Source organism: Bombina bombina, chromosome 7 (assembly GCF_027579735.1).
Source record: "Bombina bombina isolate aBomBom1 chromosome 7, aBomBom1.pri, whole genome shotgun sequence".
Lineage (NCBI taxonomy): Eukaryota > Metazoa > Chordata > Amphibia > Anura > Bombinatoridae > Bombina > Bombina bombina.
The window spans coordinates 369,590,786-369,617,212 of record NC_069505.1 but is presented as its reverse complement, the minus strand read 5'-3'; the positions used below and the strand labels follow the sequence as shown (position 1 = coordinate 369,617,212).

Genomic DNA, 26,427 nt, shown 5'->3' with positions numbered 1-26,427 from the left:
CAAGAAAGAAATGCCAGACTCAAAATGATAGAATAGATCCTAACCAAGCTCACAGAGATATCCTTCATTTGGTGCCGATACAATAACTCATTGTGCTGCTCCCTACACCACTCCCCGGCCCGTTCTCCATTTCTTCACCTCTTTGATGTCCCTCCCAGGGGTATCTGTGCTGTTATAATATTCCTAATGCTGCACTTTCCAAGTTCCTTAACTACATTATGATGTATAAAAGCACCTTGCACACCATCCCCCACTTATGGTTTCTGCAGAAACCACCCTATATTGCATCCATTCAGTATTTTTTAACCGCCTAACAATTACAGCAAAACCAACTAAACAACCTTTAAACCACAAGAGATTCAGCAAGTGGCACTTTTGCATTGTAAAAGTAGCAAATTGCAGTTAAACATTTGTTGGAATCTGGACTATAATTATTCACTAGTTTTTTTTAGATGTATTTACAGATATTAGATCTCTTCTACATAATATATTTACATGTTATTTGCTAAACTATAACTACATATATAAAAACACTAAAAAACCAGTATGTACTTGTATAGTGCAAATCTGGACTGTTGCACACGCAACAGAAAGAACCTATTGGATGCATGTGTATATAAGAAAATACCCTAACATATACATGCAAAATATAACATGCACACACAAAATATATACACCACATGGGTATACACAACCCACAACCAACATAAACACAACACAGGTTTTATGTAAACACAACAGTTTTGTGCACAATGGGGACAATATTATTGTGATCATATGTGCCAACTCTGTATCTTACACACACACATACATATATATATATATACACACACATATACACACAAACGATACAGATAAATTAAATATAAGCAAGTCAGAAATATATGAGATTCAGTAAGCAAAGTATGAGTAGGAGGAGACGTTGACCCAAGAGCTTGCAATCTAGAGCTGTATATAAGTTGTGCAGCTGTCAGTCTAATACACAGACACACACACGTGGAACATTGCAGTGTCAGTATGTATGGGATGTGTTGTGTGTGTTATTATGTCAGTTTGTCACTGTGTTTGTCATTGTCAGTGTGTTTTCAAATGTCTAGTCTCTGGGTTCGAATATATAAAATAGTATGTATATGATTTTTTTTTATTGATTTTTTTTCATGTTCCTATAGCTGTGACAAAAACAAGCTGGCACACACATACATTATGAACAGACGATCACAGAACTGCAAACAAGCACACTAGTAAGTTACCTCATCATTGCTACAATGACAGAAGGAATATGACTGAACCCATATAAGTATATAGAAAGTGGCACAAGCACAGCGGACGCTGGCAATATTCTTTATACATACCGTGCCCGGATAGCTGTCCCCGCAGCTGGCTGCCCTCAGTCCCACAGGGGAACACACATTGTGTCCGACCGACCTCACTGTCCCGGGCCTTTCATTCACATAAAGAGAATACTGTGGGCGAAGCCAATGCACTCCAAGAATAGGGGGTTGTATTAGCTTAGTATGACACCTCCCCCTCCCCAAAAAGGACCGTCTGCCGGCTGAGACATCCCTTTACTATGGTACAGACCACTATCAGAGGGGCGGGGCTAGAGATTAAAGAAACAGCATTGATACTGGGGGTCCCAGGGAGTGACAGTCATAATGACATTGTGGTGGGGGAGGGTGGTGTATCAGAGTTTGAGCTAGTCATAACCTAAGTATGTATTGTTATCTGCTATAGATGATGGGCGGCTATGGCATTCTGCAACACAAAAGACTATATATACAATACATACATACACACACTGATATGCATGTAGCACCAAAGACTATATCAAAATATTTGTATATATATATAGATATAGATACAAGTATATAGATATGTATACATACACACCCACACCTATGCATGTAGCAATAAAGACTATATATAAATATATATACATACACACCCACACCTATGCATGTTGCTATTGATAGCAACAAAATAATTATTGACACAGAGATTATAATTAATCTTTCAAATATTATAACAATTATTTTTAACCCTTTTAAATATATAGAATTTCAAAGTAATGCTTGTTATTACTAATTACAATACAATTATTTATTATATATACATACATACTAATGCTGTTACTACTATTACTTAGCACTAATAATAATATTTTTGTTATTATTATTATTATTATTTATGTTTATACAGTTTGCCAGTGCCGGACTGGAAATCTGGAGAAGACTCACAAAACAGTGTGTCACTGTGTCTCATAGTGTGACTTGATAAGACACTAGAAACCATTCAAATGAGAGCTACTAAATGGTACATAGTCTAGGAAATAAAACTTACAAGGAAATCATTTGTGATCTTATGAATAACTCAGTTGCTCAAAGGAGAAAAGAAGGGTGATACAGCGGCATCAACTCATCAGCAGTACTATCCCCTTAAATTTTACCTGGTCAGCCCCAGATGCTGCGGCCCACAGAGAAATCTCTTGGTAGGCCAACCAAGTCTTACAGCTTGCCAACAGAAAACACACAAAAAAAAAAAACTATTAACCCTTTGGTTACCTGGGAGGCTAAAGGTTATGAATTGCAATAACTTTTAGCATGATGGTTATTGTTCCCCAGAGTGGGGAAATCATAGAGAAATAGTCTATGTGTGCTTTATACCAGCTCCTCTGGGCTTTCATGTATCAGTGAGTTCTGTGCTCTTATTATTATTTCATATTGTCAAAAAAAAAGTGTAACAGTTTCAGCTACCTTGCATTTGTTGCTATTTTTATATTTAGGTTCAGAAATTGCAATTTTTATGACTGCATGGATTTCTTTTTAGTAGACCCCTCCTATATTTATTACCCTATAAATGGTGTCTAACAGTTTCAAAAAAGAGAAATTTTCACACTGACCAAGTAACAACCACAGGGGCCAATGATGCTTCAGTTGCAATAGAATAATCTCATCTTTCCAATAAGGGATGACATGCTGAGTATTTTCTGAGCTGGGTGTGAGGGAATAAAGGAGTAAGGGAGCTGGGTGTGAGGGGATAACAGAGTAAGAGAGCTGGGTGTGAGGGGATAACAGAGTAAGGGAGCTGGGTGTGAGGGGATAACAGAGTAAAGGAGCTGGGTGTGAGGGGATAACAGATTAAGGGACCTGAGTGTGAGGGGATAACAGAGTAAGGGAGCTGGGTGTGAGGGGATAACACAGTAAAGTAACTGGGTGTGAGGGGATAACAGATTAAGGGACCTGAGTGTGAGGGGATAACAGAGTAAGATAGCTGGGTGTGAGGGGATAACAGAGTAAGAGAGCTGTGTATGAGGGAATAATAGACTAAGGAAACTGTGTATAAAAGGATAATAGAATAAGGAGGTTTGGTGTGAGGGGATAACAGAATAAGGGAGATGAGTGTGAATGGATAACAGAATAAAGGAATTAGGGGTGAGGGGATAAAAGAGTAAGAGAGTTGGGAGTGAGGAGATAACAGAGTAAGAGAGCTGAGTGTGAGGGGATAACAGAGTAAGGGAGCTGGTTATGAGGGAATAATAGACTAAGGAAACTGTGTATAAAAGGATAATAGAATAAGGAAGTTTGGTGTGAGGGGATAAAAGAATAAGGGAGATGAGTGTGAGTGATAACAGAATTAGGGGTGAGGGGATAACAGAGTAAGGCAGCTGGGTGTGAGGGGATAACAGAGTAAGAGCTGGGTGTGAGGAGACAACAGGGTAAAGAAGCTGGGTGTGAGGGGACAACAGGGTAAAGGAGCTCAGTGCGAGGGGACAACAGAGTAAAGGATCTCGGTGTGAGGGGATAACAGAGAAAGGGAAGTGGTTGTGAGGGGATAAAAGAGTAAACGTGATGGGTGTCAAGAGAAACCATAGTAAGGGAACTGGGTGTGAGGAGAAAACAGAGTAAGGGAACTGGATGTGAGGGGACAACAAACTAAGGGAGCTGGATGTGAGGGGAAAACAGAATAAGGGAGCTGCGTGTGAGGGGATAACAGAGTTAGAGAGCTGGGTGTGAGGGGATAACAAACTAAGGGAGCTGGATGTGAGGAGAAAACAGAATCAGGGAGAAGGATGTGAGGGGATAACAGAGTAAGGGAGCTGGATGTGAGGGGAAAACAGAATAAGGGAGCTGGATGTGAGGGGATAATAGATTAAAGGAGCTGGATGTGAGGTGATAACATAAAAAGGGAGCTGGATGTGAGGGGATAACAGAGTAAGGGAGCTGGATGTGAGTGGATAACAGAGTAAGGGAGCTGGATGTGAGGGGATAATAGATTAAGGGAGCTGGATGTGAGGTGATAACATAAAAAGGGAGCTGGATGTGAGGGGATAATAGACTAAGGGAGCTGGATGTGAGTGGATAACAGAGTAAGGGAGCTGGATGTGAGGGGCTAACAGACTATGGGAGCTGGATGTGAGGGGATAACAGAATAAGGGAGCTGGGTGTGAGGAGATAACAGAGTAAGGGAGCTGTGTGTGCGGAGATAGAGTAAGGGAGTGGATGTGAAGGGAAAAAAGAGTAAGAGTGTAAGGGTGTGAGGGGATAACAAACTAAGGGAGCTGGATGTGAGGGGATAACAGATTAAGGGAGCTGGATGTGAGGGGATAAAAGACTAAATGAGCTGGATGTGAGGGATAACAGTGTAAGGGAGCTGGATGTGAGGGGATAACAGAATAAGGGAGCTGGATGTGAGGGGATAACAGAATAAAGGAGCTAGATGTGAGGGGATAACAGAGTAAGAGAGCTGGGTGTGAGGGGATAGCAAACTAAGGGAGCTGGATGTGAGGGGAAAACAGAATAAGGGAGCTGGGTGTAAGGGATTAACAGAGTAAGAGAGCTGGATGTGAGGGAAAAACAGAATAAGGGAGCTGGGTGTGAGGGGATAACAGAGTAAGGGAGCTAGATGTGAGGGGATAACAGAATAGGGGAGCTGGATGTGAGGGGATTACAGAGTAAGGGAGCTGGATGTGAGGGGATAACAGAGTAAGGGAGCTGGATGTGAGGGGATAACGGAATAAGGGAGCAGGATGTGAGGGGAAAACAGAATAAAGGAGCTGGGTGTGAGGGGATAACAGAGTAAGGGAGCTGGGTGTGAGGGATAAAGTAAGGGAGCTAGATGTGAGGGGATAACAGAGTAAGGGGGCTGGATGTGAGGGGATAACAGACTAAGGGAGCTGGATGTGAGGGGATAACAAACTAAGGGAGCTGGGTGTGAGGGGATAACAGAGTAAGGGAGCTGGGTGTGAGGGGATAAAGTAAGGGAGCGGGATGTGAGGGGATAACAGAATAAGGGAGCTGGATGTGAGAGGATAACAGAATAAGGGAGCTGGTTGTGAGGGGATAACAGAGTAAGGGAGCTGGATGTGAGGGGATAACAGAATAAGGGAGCTGGAAGTGAGGGGATAACAGAATAAGGGAGCTGGGTGTGAGGGGATAACAGAGTAAGGGAGCTGGATGTGAGCGGAAAACAGAATAAGGGAGCTGGATGTAAGGGGATAACAGAATAAGGGAACTGGGTGTGAGGGGATAACAGAATAAGGGAGCTGGGTGTGAGGAGATAACAGAATAAGGGAGCTGGATGTAAGGGGATAACCGAATAGGGGAGCTGGATGTAAGGGGGTAACAGAATAAGGGAGCTGGATGTGAGGGGATAACAGAATAAGGGAACTGGGTGTGAGGGGATAACAAACTAAGGGGGCTGGGTGTGAGGGGATAACAGAATAAGGGAACTGGGTGCGAGGGGATAAAGTAAGGGAGCGGGATGTGAGGGGATAACAGAATAAGGGAGCTGGGTGTGATTGGATAACAGAATAAGGGAGCTGGGTGTGAGAGGATAAAGTAAGGGAGCTGTGTGTTAGGAGATAAAGTAAGGGAGCTGTGTGTAAAGAGATAAAGTAAGGGAGCTGAGTGTGAGGGGGTAACAGAGTAAGAGAGCTAGGTGTGATTGAATAACAGACTAAAGGAGCTGGGAGTGAACAGAACAGAGTAGAGAAGAGTATGAGATATGGGTGTGTTGAGTGTCTGGGGTACAGAGAACTATAACTAAGGTGTATGGGAACAGGAAGAGGTGATGTGTGGGTGGAGATGAATAAGAGAGTTGGATTTTGGGGGTGCAGAGTAAGGGAGCTGTGTTCCAGGGTGAACAGGGTTGAGGAAAAATGCAGAAGAAAATAAGAATACAGGGACATTGCTTTTATATAAAAAAAAACACTTACTGTTACTTAGGGACCCACATTTCTGCTGTTTCCCAGAAGGAGTTTTCTGGGCTATAGACCCCATGCATACAATTCTCATGTAATAATGTATTTGCCATTATAATACCCCAAGTCCTATACTAGCCTAGTGGTTAGAGCGTATACTGTTGTTTCCTTAAAGCAACACAGAAGTCATGTTTTTCTTGTTGCATCTATAATAAATTGCATGTTTTAAGAAATGTTTTTGTACTGATTTATTATTTTAGTTATTTTTATCTATGTGAGGTATGCCCTTTTCAACAAATATAGGAACAGCAGCTCTGCTTCTGCGCTATCAAGCCCTAGGGCCCAGTTGTACATTTTGTGAATTACCATAGGCTTTTATTCAAGAAAAATATATATAACAAGTTGAAACAGTGTTCTTTCTTGCCCTTAATTTAAATTCTTTAGAGTTTTGTCCCTTAAATAATCATGAAGTCACAGTTACATGTTCAACACTGGTGGAGGCCATATTAGACAAAGAAAGAGGCATGTATTCCTTTTCAAATATGGCTGCCTAGTGTGTCACTTATGCACAGAGCACTTTCAGAGGCCATCAAAACTATTATGGAAGCTAACAGGGGGTACCTTGTAATAAATAAAGCCCTGCTGCTGTCACTGGGTTGTTTGTCATGGAATACAACAATGTGTCTCTCCTGTGTGCTATTTAATATTTGTTTCTATTATCTATGTAATTGTGTCTGCTGTGTCACAAAGGTCTATATATTTCAAACAGTCTCCTGACACAGTGGCTCCTTTTTGTGTTCCTGGCCACTTGTCTTTGGAATGTGCAGCCTGTGTCTGGGCAGCAGGTGGTAAGCTCAGTGTGGGGTCAGAGGTCACTGGTGTAGCTCATAAGGGACATTCCGGGCATGTCACAGTCATGTTCAGACATAACATAGAATCAGTGGGACCAGAACATTGAATGTCTGCTATCTCCCAGCACTCTACTCTGACCCCAACTCTTTGTATTTAGGAAGTGTCTCTCCCCAAATACCAATTTACTAAGCATTTAGTTTACACACATGAACACTGAAAAACAAATGGCTAGATTACAAGTGAGGCGCAAACATTTTTGCTCAAGCGATATTGTGTTTTCGCAAGCAGTTTTAATTGTGCTGATATTACAAGTTGAGCTTCCCTCCTTACCGCAATCTCAGGGTTGGGGTTAACTGTTTTCTGAAACTAAAACATTGCACAAAACACATTACACTATAATAACACCATCTAATACAAAAAAATTTTTTTAAAAAAATACTGCACAAAAAATTATAAAGACTCAAAGATATGAGATCTCGGGTGTTAGAGAAAAAAAGCAGCCAAAGTACTTTAACATAGAGATACTTACAGATACATTGCTAAAGCTGTATTTGTATGTATAGATATATGTTTAACTATGTATTTACTGTAAATATTTAACATTTCAATGTTCTGCACATAGCAGACTATGTTCTATGTATTTTTAAATGGTTATTCCTTTATATATCTGTATATATCTATACCTATTTATAATCATCTATATACTGTATATAGGTATAAATATATATTTGTGCAAAATACCATCAGATATATGTAGAAATATTTAATTATAAATAAACTAGTCCTAAAGCCCGTTCACACAGGCCATTTTTTGCAGTACAGTGGTCCCACCCCTTGCGTTCTCTCCCTCCCACTCTCTTTTGCTTTCTCTCTCTCCCCCCTCTCTTTTGCGCTCTCTCTCCCCCTCTCTTTTGAGCTCTCTCTCTCCCCCTCTCTTTTGCGCTCTCTTCCCCCCTCTCTTTTGCACTCTCTCTCTCCCCCCCTCTTTTGCGCTCTCTCTCTCCCTCTCTATCTCCCCTCTCTCTCTATCTCCCCTCTCTCTTTCTCTCTCTCCCCTCTCCTTCTCTCTCTCTCCATCTCCCCTCTCTCTCTCTCTCCCCTCTCTCTCTCCCCCTCTCTCTCTCTCTCTCTCTCTCTCTCCTCCCTCTCTCTCCCCTCTCTCTCTCTCTCTCTCTCTCTCTCTCTCCCCTCTCTCTCTCCCCTCTCTCTCTCTCCCCTCTCTCTCTCCCCTCTCTCTCTCCCCTCTCTCTCTCTCTCTCTCTCTCTCTCTCCCCTCTCTCTCGCTCCCCTCTCTCTCTCCCCTCTCTCTCGCTCCCCTCTCTCTCTCCCCTCTCTCTTTCTCTCTCCACTCTCTCTTTCTCTCTCCCTCTCTCTTACTCTCTCCCTCTCTCTTTCTCTCTCCCCCCTCTCTCTCTCCCCTCTCTCTCTCTCCCCTCTCTCTCTCTCTCTATCTCCCCTCTCTCTCTCTATCTCCCCTCTCTTTCTCTTTCCCCTCTCTCTCTCCCCTCTCTCAACCTCTCTCTCTCCTCTCTCTCTCTCCCCCCCTCTCTCTCTCCTCTCTCTATCTCCCCCTCTGTCTCTCTCTCCCCTCTCTCACTCCCCCCTCTCTCTCTCTCTCTCTTTTCCCCTCTCTCTCTATCTCCCCCCTCTGTCTCTCTCTCCCCCCTCTCTCTCTCCCCCCTCTCTCTCTCTCTCTCTCTCTCCCCCCCCCTCTCTCTCTCTCTCTCTCTCCCCCCCCCCCCTCTCTCTCTCTCTCTCTCTCTCTCTATTCCCCCCCCTCGCTTTCTCTCTCTCTCTCCCCCCTTTCTCTCTCCCCTCTTTCTCTCCCCGCATCTCCCCTCTCTCTCTCTCCCCTCTCTCTCTCCCCCCTCTCTCTCCCCCTCTCCTCTCTCCCCTCTCTCTCTCTCTCCCCTCTCTATCTCCCCCCTCTCTCTTTCTCTCTCCCCTCTCTCTCTCTCCCCTATTTCTCTCCCCCCTCTCTCTCTCTCTCCACATCTCCCCTCTTTCTCTCTCCCCTCTCTCCATCTCCCCTCTCTCTCTCTCTTCTCTCTCTCTCTCTCTCTCTCTCTCTCTCTCCCCTGTCTTTTTCTCCCTTCTTGATCTCTCTCTCCCCCCTCTCCCCTCTTTTGAGCTGTTTGAGCTCTCTCCACGGCCTTTCACGGCCTTGCCCCCAGCCCCGCCCCCTTCACGGGCCTTTCTTTCCCCACATCTCCCCTCTCTCTCTCTCCCCTCTCTCTCTCTCCTCTCTCTCTATCTCCCCCCTGTCTCTCTCTCTCTCCCCCTCTCTCTTTCTCTCTCCCCTCTCTCTCTCCCCTCTTTCTCTCCCCTCTCTCTCTCTCTCTCTCTCCACATCTCCCCTCTTTTTCTCTCCACTCTCTCCATCTCCCCTCTCTCTCTCTCCCCTGTCTCTTTCTCCCCTCTTGATCTCTCTCTCCCCTCTTGATCTCTCTCTCCCCTCTTGATCTCTCTCTCCCCCCCTCTCCCCTCTTTTGAGCTGTTTGAGCTCTCTCCACGGCCTTTCAAGGCCCTGCCCCCGGCCCCGCCCCCTTCACGGGCCTGCACACTAGGCCACGCCCCTTCCACGGGCCTGCATTGCTTGGCCACGCCCACTTCTTCTCGGCAGTCGGCAGATCAGATAGGGAATCCAAGGCCAGGTGTATTCTCGTGCTGTCTCTACTGCGCATGACAGCTTCAGACAAACACACTTGGCCTTTTATAGTATAGGACAGAAACATATTCCATTATGTTAAGAACATTGGAATATGAAATATTCATATTTTCATGTAGGGTTAGCGTAATTGCAAAAATGCTATTGCGCGAGAGAATCAGTGTTTTTTTTCCCTATTTTTTTTCTCCATTAACTTCTATGGGGGAATGCGAAAACCAAATCACAATTTTTGAATTTCGACTTTAAAGGGACATTGAACCCAAATGTTTTCTTTTGTGATTCAGATAGAGCATGCAATTTTAAGCAACTTTCTAATTTACTCCTATTATCAAATGTTCTTCATTCTCTTGGTATGTTTATTTGAAAAGCAAGAATGTAAGTTTGGTGGGTTGTCCTTGCTGATTGGACAGCACCAAAAAACAAGTGCTGTCCATGGTACTGAACCAAAAATGGGCTGGCTCTTTAGCTTAGATGCTTTCTTTTTCAAATGAAGATAGCAAGAGAACGAATAAAAATTGATAATAGGAGTAAATTAAAAAGTTGCTTAAAATTGCTTGCTCTATCTGAATCATGAAAGAAAAAATTTGGGTTCAGTGTCCCTTTAAGTGTGATTGGTGTTAGTGCTGGAGAAAAAAACAGTTTACTTTAAACTTGTAATACCAAAGCAACCCGGCTAGAGCAAAAATGAAAATCCTAGCAGAGTTTTCACTATAGCAAAAACGCAAAACACCGCTCCACTTGTAATTTAGCCAAAAATCTTTTATCAGACATGTAAAATAAACTGCCCTCAAAATTTTAAAACATATTTATTTGTATCTATATTTTATGAACCGAAGGCCACAAATCTTACTTGGTATATTGAAGCACAACTTTGCAAACGTGGTCTTTCACCAATTTATGCAGGCCAGGCTTCATTAAAGGGAAAGTCAAAATTAAACTTGCAACAATCAGATAGATAGAGCATGTAATTTTAAGAAACGTTTAAAATCACATCTTTTTTCAAATGTGCTTTGTTCTCTTGTTGTCCCTTGTTGAAAAAGAATACACACCTATCCTACACTAGCTTGAGCTAGCTGCTGGTTGATGCCTACACACATTTGCCTCTTGTGATTGGCTAACTAGATGTGTTCAGCTAGCTGCCAGTAGTGCAATGGTGTTCCTTCAGCAAAGGATAACAAAAGAACAAAGCAAATTTGATAATAAAATTAAATTTGAAAGTTATTTAAAATTGTTTGTTCTATCCAAATCACAAATTATTATTTTTTTGGTTTCCGTTCACTTTAATGTCTTGCTCAATCAAACTAGTACTTGTAGTACTTGGTACAAACTACCTGTGCTAAATGATACAGGAGTACAGTTTCTGGCAGCCATTTTATTTTTTTATTTTAAAAGCCACCTCTTTGCATGCTATAACAAAGGTTTATTTGTAATCTGTTTATTTAGGTTTTTGTGTGAAAAAACAAAACATATATTATATTATATTATATACATTATTATAAATATTATTATATAGTTATACACCTGTATATATATATATATATATATATATATATATATATATATATATATATATATATATATATATATATATATATATACATATATATATATATATATAATGAAAACATAATGTAAAATAGATTGTAAGCTATTTTTTACATGCCCAATGTGTCTATTTTAGTTTTTAAAAAGCACATATACTCCCAGCATGGAAATTTTACAGAAGGGTTGATGTAGTAAAGGGATATTGAACATTTTCTTTTTGTTGTTTTGTGAAATTGATCCAATACTTAAAGGGATACTAAACACATTTTTTTTTCATGATTCAGATAGAGAATGCAATTTTATGCAACTTTCTAATTTACCCCTATTATCAATTTTGCTTTGTTCATTTCCAATCTTTATTTGAAAAGCAGGAATGCAAAGCTTAGGAGCTGGCCCATTTCTGGTTAAGCACCTGGGTAGTACTTGGTGATTGGTGGCTAAATATGCTCTATCTGAATCATGAAAGAAAAAATGTGGATTTAGTATCCTTTTAATGAACATGAAACCCAACGTTTTTCTCTCATGATTCAGATAGAGCATATCATTTGAAACAACTTTCCAACGTACTTCTATTATCATATTTGCTTCATTCTCTGGTTATCTTTAGTTGAAGCAGCAGCAATAGACTACAGGGTGCTAGCTGAAACAATCAGGTGAGCCAATTTAAAAAAAGTATATATGTGCAGCCACTAATAAGCAGCTAGCTTCCTGCAGTCTATTGCTGCTTCTTCAACTAAGGATGCCAAGAGAATGAAGCAAATGCGATAATGCTGCTTCTACCCAGGTATGCTTTTCAACAAAGGATACAAAGTGAACATAGCTAATTAGATATTAGAAGTACATTGGAAATTTGTTTGCAGTTGTATGCTCGGTCTAAATCACGAAAGAAAAAAAAATGGGTTTCATGTGCTAGTCCTGTTTACTGATCACATTCCGAATTCTCAATACGTAACACCACAGTTACACAGCCATTTTTGACCAAATTCTACAAATAAAATGACTTAAACCCAAAGTAACACTTTTTTGAGCACCCCATAAAGTTTTCAAATAAATCTAACAATGGTTTTGCTCATGGGCAAAACAAGCTGACATTGCCCTCACCAGATACAAATGCTACCTGTTTAGTCAAAGTTAAGGGGACATGAAACCCCTTTTTTTTTTCTTTCAAGATTCAGCCAGAGCATGCTATTTTAAACAACTTTCTAATTTACTTCTATTATCAAATTTGTTTTGTTCTTGTGGTATCCTTTGTTGAAAAGGATACCTAGGTAGGCGCAGGAGCTGCTGATTGGTTGCTGCACATATATGTCTCATTTTATTGGATAACCCAATGCATTGAACTAGCTCCCAGTAGTGCATTGCTACTTCTTCAACAAAAGATAACGCACATTTGGTAATAGAAGTAAATTGGAAGGTTGTTTAATATTGCATCCTCTATATATTTTGGGTTTTGTGTCCCTTTAAATTAATACTCACTTTTATTAGGTTAATAAAAATCATCAAATCAATAACCCAACACACATGCTCACTGCACCAATAATGCCCCTGTTCAAAACCCTTAAAAAGACATACACACATCTGTTTTTGGTACACAATTAAATTGAACATGCCATATATTAGCATCACTTAACACTATCATTATCTACTGAAAGAAGCACAACATTTTGATCAACTCCATAGTTACTTAGGGTCAGTAATGCATAAATTATAAGCACTTATGAATTAGAGCAAGTTATTTTGTGCTTTAAAATGTCCCTTTACATTTAAAGTGAAACACTCACAGGAAAGGCAATTAATACCTAGGTATCTGTTGCTCACTGGCTGATATTGACAATTCCTAATAAAAAAAAAATACAAAAAACAAAAACAAAGTACTGTAGAAGATTTTGAAATTATTTTAAATTATTTAAAGTACAACTTCCCTGTTAATATTATACATTAATATGTGTAAACGAGCGTATAGCCAGGACCGGATGATCTTCGTTTAACCGCTCCCCATCAGCTAGTCTCTATCGCTGGCCTCCCCTCGCCCCCTCTCTCCCACCCTCTCTGTATTTCCCTGTATGTATGAGTTTGCTTTCCCCTTTACTCTCCTTACCTGAGTCTGAATCTTGTGTTCCTGTCACACTTTTGCAGCTGACTTCTGAAGCCTCTTGAGTTATACTTCAGATCTCTCTCCTTTTTCCCTTGCCCCATCTCTCTGTGTCCCTGTTTCCTTCCTGACCCCCCTCCTCCACCCCCCCCCCCCCCCACCCACTACACACCCAAATCAGCACTGGTTTCCTCTGTTGAATAGAATAGGAAGTTTTTCCAGTAGTTGCAAAGATGTAGGGGTTATTTGTGTGGATTTGACCCCCCCCAGTAGAATGAATTGGTGGGATTGTAATGTCTACTTATCACTGCTCCCAATGATGACACATCCTCAGAAATTGTCACCTGAGGGTCTTGTGATGGAAAAGTACGGAGAGAGGGAAATGGCGTTCTGCCATAAAATAGGGAGGTGGGAGGTTGATTCTGCTGACAGGTGAAATTCCTACCCCTACAGACTGTTGTATGACAGCAGCAAGAACATTATGTTTACAAGAACAATTTGTCACTAATATGGTTTGTTTCCTCAGCATACACTTTGGAACCATTATAAATTTGAACAATCAGAATTACGCAAATGTCTTGATTTTAAAGTCATTGCAAAAAGGTCTGTATACAAAATAAACATTTTAAAATACTGTATTTTACTAGAACAAGGATTTACTGTGGCCAGTTTGGTACAGATAATTAATCTGTGTAGCATGATGCAGGGTAAGTTAATATCTCCGTATTTCTTGGCATGATGAAGGCTTACCAGTAGTCTTTCTGGTTGGGAAGGGTGTGTGTGGAACAAGCACACATTTGGTATTTTAAAGCACAATCAGGCAAAATATAAAAAAAAAGATTTAATGTCCTATAAAGGCCTCGATTACTAGAGGAGCGCTAATTTATTGTGCGCCCACACATGGGCAAATTCACCTGTTTACACGTGTGCAATAAATAGCCAGCCATTACAAGTGGCTGGTTATTGCCACTGCGAGCTCGCGGAAGCAATTAGCGCTTAGAAAATTATCTAAAAATGCCCCCAAAATTTTTCATACAAAAAATTGGCAGTTTTAAGGGCCTTTACATTGCGGTCTATGGGTACTGTGTGTTCCCAATAAATATATATGTATATGCTTGTATACATATATTTGAAATTGCTGCCCATCACTGCGCTTAGGTTCTGTGCTGTGTCTAACGGCATGAGAACGAGGCTTCCATTGGAGCCTATGGAAGCGTTCGCATTGCACCTCACTTTTATTACCAGCGTACACTGGTATTACAAAGTGGAGCGCAAATATAGCTTTCACAGAAACAATATTTTGCTCTCCACTTAGCTGGCCAAAAATGTTTAAGCAAAACAATAAAAATAAAATCAATATACATGTATTTAAGTTTAGCATCCCTTTAAAGGGGCAGAAAAGTCAAATTAAACGTTCATGATTCAGATAGAACATGCAATTTTAACAATTTTACTTCTGTTATCAAATTTGCTTTATTCTCTTGGTATCCTTTGATGAAGAGCATACCTAGGTAGGCTCAGGAGCAGGAATTTACTACTGGGAGCTGACTGGTGACTGGTGGAAATACCGCAAATCCATTTACGTCAATTGCGTATCCTCTTTTTCAATGGGACTTGCATAGCCCCGGTATAACGAGTCTGCCAAAAAGTGAGCGGTAGACCCTCTCCTGTCAAGCCTGGTACCGCATTTAAAAGTCAGTAGTCCCACCTCGCAAACACTAGTTAAATTTTATTAACCTCTAATCTGCCGTCCCTAACATCGCCGACACCTACCTACATTTATTAAACCCTAATCTGCTGCCCCCAACGTCGCTGCCACTATATTAAAGTTATTAACCCCTAAATCTAAGTCTAACCCTAAGCCCCTAACTTAAATATAATTTAAATAAATATAAATAAAATTACTATCATTAACTATATTATTCATATTTAAAACTAAATACTTACCTATAAAATAAACCCTAAGCTAGCTACAATATAACTAATAATTACATTGTAGCTAGTTTAGGGTTTATTTTTATTTTACAGGCAAGTTTGTATTTATTTTAACTAGGTAGAATAATTATTAAAGAGTTATTAACTATTTAATAACCACCTAGCTAAAATAAATACAAAAGTACCTGTAAAATAAAACCTAACCTAAGTTACAATTACACCTAACACTACCACTATAATTAAATTAATTCCCTAAATTAAATAAAATTATCTAAAGTACAAAAAAAACCCCACTAAATTACAGAAAATAATAAACAAATTACAAGATTTTTAAACTAATTACAACAAATCTAATCCCCCTAACAAAATAAAAAAGCCCCCCCAAAATAAAAAAAGCCCTACCCTACACTAAATTACAAATAGCCCTTAAAAGGGCCTTTTGTGGGGCATTGCCCCAAAGTAATCAGCTCTTTTACCTGTAAAAAAAATTACAAATCCCCCCACAACAATAAAACCCACCACCCACACAACCAACCCTACTCTAAAACCCACCCAATCCCCCCTTAAAAAACCTAACACTAAGCCCCTGAAGATCACCCTACTGGGAGACGTCTTCATCCAACCAGGCCGAAGTGGTCCACCAGACGGGTAGAAGTCTTCATCCAAGTCGGGCAGAAGTGGTCCTCCAGATGGGCAGAAGTCTTCATCCAGACGGCATCTTCTATCTTCATCCAACCAGCGTGGAGCGGGTCCATCTTCAAGACATCCGACGCGAAGCATCATCTTCTTTCCACGGCTACGACTGAATAAAGGTTCCTTTAAATTACGTCATCCAAGATGGCATCCCTTTAATTCTGATTGGGTGATAGAATTCTATCAGCCAATCGGAATTAAGGTAGAAAAAATCCTATTGGCTGATGCAATCAGCCAATAAGAGTGAGCTGGCATTCTATTGGCTGATTGGAACAGCCAATAGAATGCCAGCTCAATCCTATTGGCTGATTGGATCAGCCAATAGGATTGAAGTTCAATCCTATTGGCTGATTGCATCAGCCAATAGGATTTTTCCTACCTTAATTCCGATTGGCTGATAGAATTCTATCAACCAATCGGAATTGAAGGGACGCCATCTTGGATGATGTCATTTAAAGGAACCTTCATTCAGTCGTAGCCGTGGAAAGAAGAGAATGCTCCGCGTCGGATGTCTTGAAGATGGACCCACTCCGCGCCGGATGGATGAAGATAGAAGATGCCGTCTGGATGAAGACTTCTGCCCGTCTGGAGGACCACTTCTGCCTAGCTTGGATGAAGACTTCTGCCAGTCTGGAGGACCACTCTTGCCCGGTTGGATGAAGACGTCTCCCGGTAGGGTGATCTTCAAGGGGTTAGTGTTAGTTTTTTTTAAGGGGGATTGGGTGGGTTTTAGAGTAGGGTTGGTTGTGTGGGTGGTGGGTTTTAATGTTGGGGGGGGTTTGTAATTTTTTTACAGGTAAAAGAGCTGATTACTTTAGGGCAATGCCCCGCAAAAGGCCCTTTTAAGGGCTATTTGTAATTTAGTGTAGGGTATGGCTTTTTTATTTGGGGGGGGGGCTTTTTTATTTTGTTCGGGGGATTAGATTAGGTGTAAATAGTTTAAAAATCTTGTAATTTGTTTATTATTTTCTGTAATTTAGTGTTTTATTTTTTTTCGTACTTTAGATAAATTTTTTTAAATTAGGGAATTAATTTAATTATAGTGGTAGTGTTAGGTGTAATTGTAACTTAGGTTAGGTTTTATTTTACAGGTACTTTTGTCTTTATTTTAGCTAGGTGGTTATTAAATAGTTAATAACCATTTAATAACTATTTTACCTAGTTAAAATAAATACAAACTTGCCTGTAAAATAGAAATAAACCCTAAACTAGATACAATGTAATTATTAGTTATATTGTAGCTAGCTTAGGGTTTATTTTATAGGTAAGTATTTAGTTTTAAATAGGAATAATTTAGTTAATGATAGGAATTTAATTTATATTTATTTAAATTATATTTAAGTTAGGGTTAGACTTAGATAAGGGGTTAATAACTTTAGTATAGTGGCGGCATCATTGGGGCGGCAGATTAGGGGTTAATAAGTGTAGGTAGGTTGCGGCGACATTGGAGGCAGCAGATTAGGGGTTAATAAATATAATGTAGGTGTCGGCGATGTTGGGGGCAGCAGATTAGGGGTTAATAAGTGTAAGATTAGGGGTGTTTAAACTCAGGGTTCATGTTAGGGTGTTAGGTGTAGACATAAATGTATTTTCAAACTCAAAAAACAAATGAAGAGATAATACTACTAATAAATAAATGATAAACCAATACAAAGTGCTAGCTACCTGGTGATAAGAATTACACACAAAACATATAAAAGAGAGATAGAATTGCACCGCTATAAGATGCAGTTCAAAGACCAGGATATAAGACTAAGCACATTATTGAAAATAAATTTAGATACTCAAATAGATCAAAAAATTGTGCAATTTATTACATGTTAAATGGTCAAACAATGCATGGTAAAGTGCTATAATAACTTCCAATACACATATAGCAGCAAAAAAACCATGTATCAACACCCCCACATATACACACAAAGGACAAACAGACAAACAAACAATTCACATTAAACACTCAAAGCTAAACCTAAGCCAGCAAATGAGATTCATTTAATAATAAATAACATAAATCCAAAGGCTTAGGTGAGCTTGCAGGTGTAGGATACAGCAACAAAACAGCAACCAAACTGTGATATATCTGTATGGGTGGGGAGGTGTGGCGGACGTGCTGTAAAATGTTCAAATAAGGGTAACAGTTCCTGTGAGGGGCGAGTATCTGATAATCAAGTGAGGCATATAGCACGCACAACACAATACTTCAAGCCCCTGTACTGATCACTCATGCGATCCTCCAAATATACTCACGACCGCTTCACACAACCAACCACCACCTCTTAGACCGGCAGAGACCACAAGTCACTTGTATTGCAGAAAGCTGTGTTGCATCCATAAGATAGAGGTGAGCAGCGTGGTTTGCAGTGGGTCCCCTCTATCTTATGGATGCAACACAGCTTTCTGCAATACAAGTGACTTGTGGTCTCTGCCGGTCTAAGAGGTGGTGGTTGGTTGTGTGAAGCGGTCGTGAGTATATTTGGAGGATCGCATGAGTGATCAGTACAGGGGCTTGAAGTATTGTGTTGTGCGTGCTATATGCCTCACTTGATTATCAGATACTCGCCCCTCACAGGAACTGTTACCCTTATTTGAACATTTTACAGCACGTCCGCCACACCTCCCCACCCATACAGATATATCACAGTTTGGTTGCTGTTTTGTTGCTGTATCCTACACCTGCAAGCTCACCTAAGCCTTTGGATTTATGTTCTTTATTATTATTTATCATCATTCATACCTCATTCATTTCATTCATCCTGTCGTTCATCATTACTCATATTCATGAACAGTTCAGAGTAACTTTTATCATTTGTTGCCATTTTCATCCTCTGTCATTTACCATGGAACTATAACTTGTTATTTTGAATTTGAATCTCATTTGCCGGCTTAGGTTTAGCTTTGAGTGTTTAAGTGAGGCCCATGTGAATTGTTTGTTTGTCTGTTTGTCCTTTGTGTGTATATGTGGGGGTGTTGATACATGGTTTTTTGCTGCTATATGTGTATTGGAAGTTATTATAGCACTTTACCATGCATTGTTTGACCATTTAACATGTAATAAATTGCACAATTTTTTGATCTATTTGAGTATCTAAATTTATTTTCAATAATGTGCTTAGTCTTATATCCTGGTCTTTGAACTGCATCTTATAGCGGTGCAATTCTATCTCTCTTTTATATGTTTTGTGTGTAATAAATGTATTTTCCCCATAGGAATCAATGGGGCTGCATTAGGAGCTTTATGCTTTTTTTTTGCAGGTGTTAGGTTTTTTTTCAGCCGGCTCTCCCCCATTGATTCCTATGGGGAAATCGTGCACAAGCACGTTCAGCCAGCTCACCGCTAACATAAGCAGCGCTGGTATTGAGGTGAGATGTGGAGCAAAATTTTGCTCTACGATCACTTTTTTGCGGATAACGCCAGGTTTGTAAAAACCCGTAATACCAGTGCTGTCTGTAAGTGAGCGGTGAGCAAAACTGCTCGTTAGCACCGCACAGCTTCTAGCGCAAAACTCGTAATCTAGCCGACTGTCTGATAAAAACAAATTTAAAACATTTATTTATTTATTTTTTGGTAAAATCTTAGTTTAGCGTTCTAAATTATTTTCTCAGCCATATCTCATTATTTTCCTACAAAAATTGGCGTGGGGGTTCAGATGAGGGCTACCAACAATGCTGCAATGTTTGTGTCTCCAGGAACAAAAGGGGAGCCCTATTTTGGGGTGTAAAGTCCCTGTTTTCCCCATAGACTTTCCACAGCCAGCCAGCTCTGCTCACCTACATGGATACATTGTATCAAACCCTCAGCCTACAGCAGAGCTTTCCAAACTTTTTATGTTGGTGACACACTTTTTAGACCTACATCATTTTGCGACACAGTAATTCATTTGTACTAGCAAAAAGGAGGTTAAACTAACTTGTTTTAAGAGATACGGCCAAATACATGAATTATATAATAATGAAATATATTTACAAGTAACAGTATGTATGTGCAAGAATTAAAAAAAGTTTAATAACACCAATAGCTACTTGATATTTTAATGGGATGTATGAGGTTGATGGGATGAACACAATTTCTGAATATTTGGTGGAATATTAGAAAAAAACTCACATTTCATCATCAAGCATTTCTTAAGCTTCCACTTCCTATCCATATATCAAGAGCAGGAGCAGCAATGCACTACTGGGAGCTAGCTGCAGAAATTAACCCCTCTGACTTCAGCTCAGCGTTTAATCTGCTGCCCTCAGAGCTCTGCAAGTCCGACTGACTACTGCCCGGGATACACATGCAGTCAGGAGCTACACATGCAGTCAGGAGCCAATGTGCCACAAATGGGAATAGTTTCAGTTCCCACTGAGCTGCGCCTATAGGTTAAGATGATTTGTATTCCCCTAGGTATCAATCACGTGTCAACCATGTGATATGTGTAGCAGGCAGGCGGAAAGTCAGAAACCAAAAAAAAAAAAAAAATTGTGCTGAAGCAGGGACACACCTGCACACTGCTGCCGACACACTAGTGTGTCCCGACACACAGTTTGGAAAGCACTGGCCTACAGGTTTTTATACATTTGTAACTGTTTACTGTACACAGCAGCCCTCTCAGTAACAACTGTACAAACTGCTGAGGAAATAATGTACACACAGCCTTAAAGGGCAGGATAGCGCCTGGTCACACAGTCTTAAAGGGACAGACAAAAAAACCACACAGCCTTGAAAGGGTCAACTAGCACCACATGCACACAGGGAAAGATTAAAGGGACAGATTGCAGTAATGTTCATGCAGCGCAACCTTAAAGGGCAGCTCGACACCTGTGCACAAAGCCTTAAAGGGACAGATCACCATAATGTATACGCAGCACAACCTTAAAGGGCAGCTCGACACCTGCCCACATAGCCTTAAAGGGACAGATCACTGTAATGTGCACGCAGCGCAACCTTAAAGGCCAGCTCGATACCTGCGCACACAGCCGGCCCAAAGATATGAGGTCTCTCAGGTGCTAGAAAATAAAAGTACTGCAAAGGGCTTTGTATATACATATGTATTTATGTATTTATATGTGTATATATGTATTTACAGCATTGGAGCCCTTTGCAGTCAAGTAGCTGAAAACATGAAAAAGCATATTTATGCAATATTTATATTTAATAAAGTATTTTTTTTAAATGGATACTACTATATATATATATATATATATATATATATATATATATATATATATATATATATATATATATACAGGTGGCCCTCGGTTTACAACGGTTCAATCTGCACTGTTTCAGAATAACAACCTTTTTTTCCAGTCATGTGACTGCTATTGAAAAGCATTGAGAAGCAGTGCATTGAATAAAATAGCCAGTAGGTGGAGCTGTCCGCTTGTGTTGCAGCAAAGATATGCAAGCCAAGCAAGCTGAAATTAATCAGTTTAACCAGACCTGAGCTATCGAGCAGCTTGCAAAGGAACAAGATCTTCCCGTCTATAAATCAGTCCAGATTGGAATGCATAGAAAGAACTGTTTGCAGAAAAATGCAAGTGAAGTCTGTGTTGTGTGATTATTTTATTAGGTTTATAATGCTGTTTAGCAAATGTTTTTGTTCATTTAACTTAGTTTAATTATATATTCTGTGTTGTGTGATTATTTTATTAGGTTTATAATGCTGTTTAGCATTTAAAGTCTTAATTTCAAAGCTTTAAAAATAATGTATTAGGTGTTACTTATGCCAATTTTGAGAGGGGCCTGGAACCTAACTCCCTCACTTCCCATTGACTTACTTTATAAACTGGGTTTCAATTTATAACGGTTTCGATTTACAACCATTCCTTCTGGAACCTAACCCCGGCGTAAACTGAGGGCTACCTGTTATATATATACACGTATATACATATATATTGTACCAAAATACCATCAGATATTTATAGAAATATGTATTTATGGATAAATAGAACATATTATCCGATGTGAAGAACAATATAATGTGAATTATTAATATTTCCTGTTGGGTTAGCACACTTGAGAAAAATGCAATCGGTGGCAGACTAGTTGGGTGTTATTTTTTTCTTCATTTTTTGCACTCCATTGAACTCTATGGGGGAATACATTAAAGTGGTCGTGATATTCAGACTTCGGCTTTTTGCCACCTGTCATGTAAGCACTTGTGCAAAATCTTTTTACTTTCAACTTGTAACATACGCGCTTCCCAATGTGTGCAAAAAGCTTACCTCTAGCGGACGTGCAGTATACACTAATTTTCATTTAACTGCATGTAATAGACACTACTATAAATAATATTATGCACAGATACTGATATAAAAATCCAGTGTAAAATATTTTGAAAACTTACTTAGAAGCTTTAAATTTAACACTATTAATGAGATAAGCCTGGGACACCCACTGAAAGGGTCTGATAGCAGATTCCCCTCCCCTGCAAATGAAAAGACCCATTATACAAACAGAAGCAATCTTAAGTCTGTATACATCAGTATACATCTAAAACTTTGGCGCTTGGTTAGGAGTCTGAAAATCAGCACAATATCATTTAAAAATAAGCAAAACTATACATTGTTACAAACACACTCCCAGATGGGCTATATAAATGGATCATCTACAAACCATTTATGCAAAGAAAAATCTATTGTATAATGTCCCTTTAATGTGGCGAGCCGGAGCACTAACTACTGCTCCACTGCGTATATCTCTTGAGGCTTCTTTTTCAAAGTAAGGTATAACTAATTCCTATTATTTCAAATTACTTATGGTTATTTAACCATTTAATTGCTGAGACAATTGCTGAGGGATATGAAACCCAACATTTTTCTTTCATGATTCAGATAGAGAATACAATTTTAAACAACTTTCCAGTTTACTTCTATTATTTCATTTGCTTCCTTCTCTTGTTATCCTTTGCTAAAAAGCTTTATCTATTAAAATTTCAGGAGCAGCAAATAACCTAGGTTACTTTTATTATTATAATCGGCTATTTGTAGAGCGCAAACAGATTCCGCAGCGCTGCTGCTGATTGGTCTCCATAGACTTTAATTAAGATAAAGGCTTTTATCACGCATTTTCACAATTTACCACCTCAATGTAAACGAGCCCTTATCATGTTATTTTTGTATAATGATAAGCCTATAATGTGAGGAGATACAGAAAGCTTATGTGCACCTTGTCATGCTCTAAAATGGAAATAAAGAAGGGCGCCTCCTAGTGGAGCCAAATGTGTATTCTCCCCTCCCGTAATTAAAGGGTAATAATACTCACGGCGTAGGGTGCACACAATGTTCTTTAATAGCTTGCTGAGATCTCACAGTGTCCCAGCTCACTGCACTCCATTGGTGTGAACTCACTGCACGGTAACCACCTTACAGAAATGCTGACATATACTGGAAATGACCACTCCAAAAATAATAATCAAGCCAATCCGTTTTAATAAAAAGATTAAAAGATTAAAAACCACAATATCTTGAGTATGGCTCTGAAAAATGTGCACAAATACTATGCGTTTTTCAGCGTCTACACGCCATTTCCTGAGGCATCATATGTACCTTGTAGGTCCGGTCATATGATAAATGAACATTGATGATGGAATGTATTTTGTAATTTGTGATATGTTTGTGCCACTATTTGAGTAAGTAGCAGAGAACATAGAGGTAAATTTATTAAGCTGCGTTTGTAGCTTTTTCAGCTTTGTGGAGCAGGTTTGTATAAGTGAGCCTGCCCCACATATTTAAGAAGCTTAAACCTTTTCTATTTTTTTCTCCGCAACTTCAGAAGTGGCGAGATCAATCGGCGTGACACTTGGGGTTGCCACCTGTCCGAGAATGACCCTGACAGCTTTGGTTTCCATTTGTGTGTCCAGATTTGAAGCTTGGTCCGACCTGGATATGTAAAAACAGCCACAGCCAAAAAGGTGATTTTGTGCATTTACAACATACTGCACATGCGTGTGTGACCATGTGTGTGTTAGTGTGTGAGAGAGCGTGTGTGAGAGAAAATATGTGTAACTCTGTGTGTTATTGTGTGTGTGTGAGAGAGTGTGTGCGTGAGACAGAATGTGTGTGACTGTGTGTTATTGTGTGTGTGTTCTTGTGTGTGTGTGTGAGAGAGAGTGTGCATGAGACAGAATGTGTGTGACTGTGTTATTGTCTTTATGATTACGGCACAACGCCGAAACTAGTCAGACCAGTCTGCAATTTTTTATCCTTGTGTTTTGATGTTTTACTTTACTGAATAAAGGAAATGGAATTTTTAACATCCTAGGACGTCTGCCTCCTCTTTTGATTATATGTGTTAATGTCTGTATGTGAGAGAGAGTGTGTGTGAGACAGAATGTGTGTGAAAGTGTGTGTGTTAGTGTGTGTGAGAGAGTATGTGTGAGACAGAATGTGTGTGTTAGTGTGTGAGGAACAGAATGTGTGTGACTGTGTGTGTGTTAGTGTGTGAGAGTGTGTGTGAGAGAGAATGTGTGACTGTGTTTGTGTTAGTGTGTGAGAGAGTGCATGTGAGAGAGAATGTGTGTAACTTTGTGTGTTATTGTGTGGGTGTGAGAGAGAGAGAGAGAGAGAGAGAGTGCGAGACACAATGTGTTTGTGTGTGTGTGTGTGTGTGTGTGGGAGAGTGAATGTGAGACAGAATGTGTGTGACAGTGTGTGTTAGTGTTTGAGAGAGTGTGTGTGCGAGAGAATGTGTGTGACTGTGTGTGGTAGCGTGTGAGAGAGTGTTTGTGAGAGAAAGAATGTGTGTGACTGTGTGTGTTAGTGTGTGAGAGAGAGAATGTGTGGGACTGTGTGTGTTTGCGTGTGAGAGAGTCTGTGTGAGAGAATGTGTGTGACTGTGTGTTAGTGTGTGAGAGAGTGTGTGTGAGAGATAATGTGTGTGACTGTGTGTGTTAGTGTGGGAGAGAGAGAATGTGTTTGACTGTGTGTGTTAGTGTGTGAGAGAGTGTGTGTGAGAGATAAGTTGTCTGTGTGTGTTAGTGTGTGAGAGTGTGTGTGTGTGAGAGAGAGAATGTGTGTGACTGTGTGTGTTAGTGTTTGAGAGAGAGAGAGAGAATGTGTGTAACTGTGTGTGTTAGTGTGTGAGAGAGTGTGTGTGTGAGAGAGAGAATGTGTGTGACTGTGTGTGTTAGTGTGTGAGAGAGTGTGTGTGAGATAATATGGGTGACTGTGTTTGTTTTAGTGCATGTGTGAGAGTGTGACTGTGTGTTAGTGTGTGAGAGAGTGTGTGTCTGAGGTAGAGTGTGTGTGAGAGTGTGAACATCTATGTGTGAGTTTGTGTTTATGTGCTATAATACAGTGTGCACTGCACACAAAAATGTGCTGTGCAGTACAGAGAGAACTAAAGGTGGCAACCCTACTCAGTTGTCCAGGATGATTGACATGCCCTGCTCTAGCGCAATTGGTTGCGATGGAACAGGGGCGGCATATCACAAGAATCCTCTTGTGCAATGTAAAATTTTGCCCTGCAAAATGAATAAATGTTCCCCATTATGTAAAGGCATTGATCATAGATCTAAAAAGGGTGATCTTGATCATCATCATCATTATATAATATATTGTTATTCTTTATTTGTAAAACTCCAACAGGTTCTATGAATAAGCACCACTAGGGGGCGCAAAACACGTCAGACTGTGACTACCTTGGTTACCCAGCTATGTCTGTATGCATTTTATTTATTTGGAAATAAAGTTTTTCATTGTTTTTTTAACTTTATTGCACACCGGTGTAGTGCCTGTGTTCTGTAATATCTGCCTCCTGTGTTATGTTTTCCTACCTACGTAACACATACGGATAGAGCACTTTCATATCTGCAATTTTTGCTTCAAACGGAGGCTGATGTGAAAATATTGGTCGGGTGTTTATATTTGACTGTTTTGAGTGCAGATGTCGCTCAAACATAAAACATTAAAACATAATCTAATCAAACTAATCAAACTAATGTATGTTATTAGCTTGTAATGATAGCATTACTTTTATAAATTTCTTTTTTCATGGTACAGACATGTTTAATTGTTTAGATTATTTTTTGTTACATATCCTGAAAAATACATTTATAAAATTAACGCTATCCTCACAAGCTAAAACCATACATAATATTTTGTGTCTATTTTTTAATTATTTATTTTTTCATAGATATCTGCACTGAAAACAGCTAAATATAACGTGGTCAGAAAATTATACAGAATCCAATCACTATTTTAACATCAGCCTCCTTTTGAAACAAACATGGCGGATATGAAAGTTCTCTATCTAGATGTAGGCTTGGTCTTATGTGTTACATAGGTAGGACAACGTAACAAGTTAGGGAAATATTACAGAACACCTGCCTTTTCCTTGCCTTCAGCAGAGTTATATCAGTAGGAATATTAAGATATGCAAAAAACAATTACATGAATTATAAAGGGGAGTTACCTGGTTTACTAGGACAGTCTAATGCAGGGGATTTTAAAGTCTTA

At 39.7% G+C, this 26,427-nt stretch overlaps 1 protein-coding gene across 3 annotated transcripts in view; it reads right to left on the bottom strand.

The window, feature by feature from the left end:
- Window positions 1-23,386, bottom strand: part of LOC128666459 (hyaluronidase-2) — a 68,875-nt gene extending 45,489 nt beyond the window's left edge. The window contains exon 1 of one of the 3 annotated variants that reach the window (XM_053721069.1): window positions 23,234-23,386. The gene's annotated coding sequence lies outside the window, so the exon portion shown is untranslated. Of the gene's footprint in view, window positions 1-1,352; window positions 1,485-13,362; window positions 13,490-23,233 lie in introns of those variants that run through there. The other 2 variants (XM_053721068.1, XM_053721067.1) reach the window with 2 other exon arrangements.
- Window positions 23,387-26,427: the final 3,041 nt, after the last annotated feature.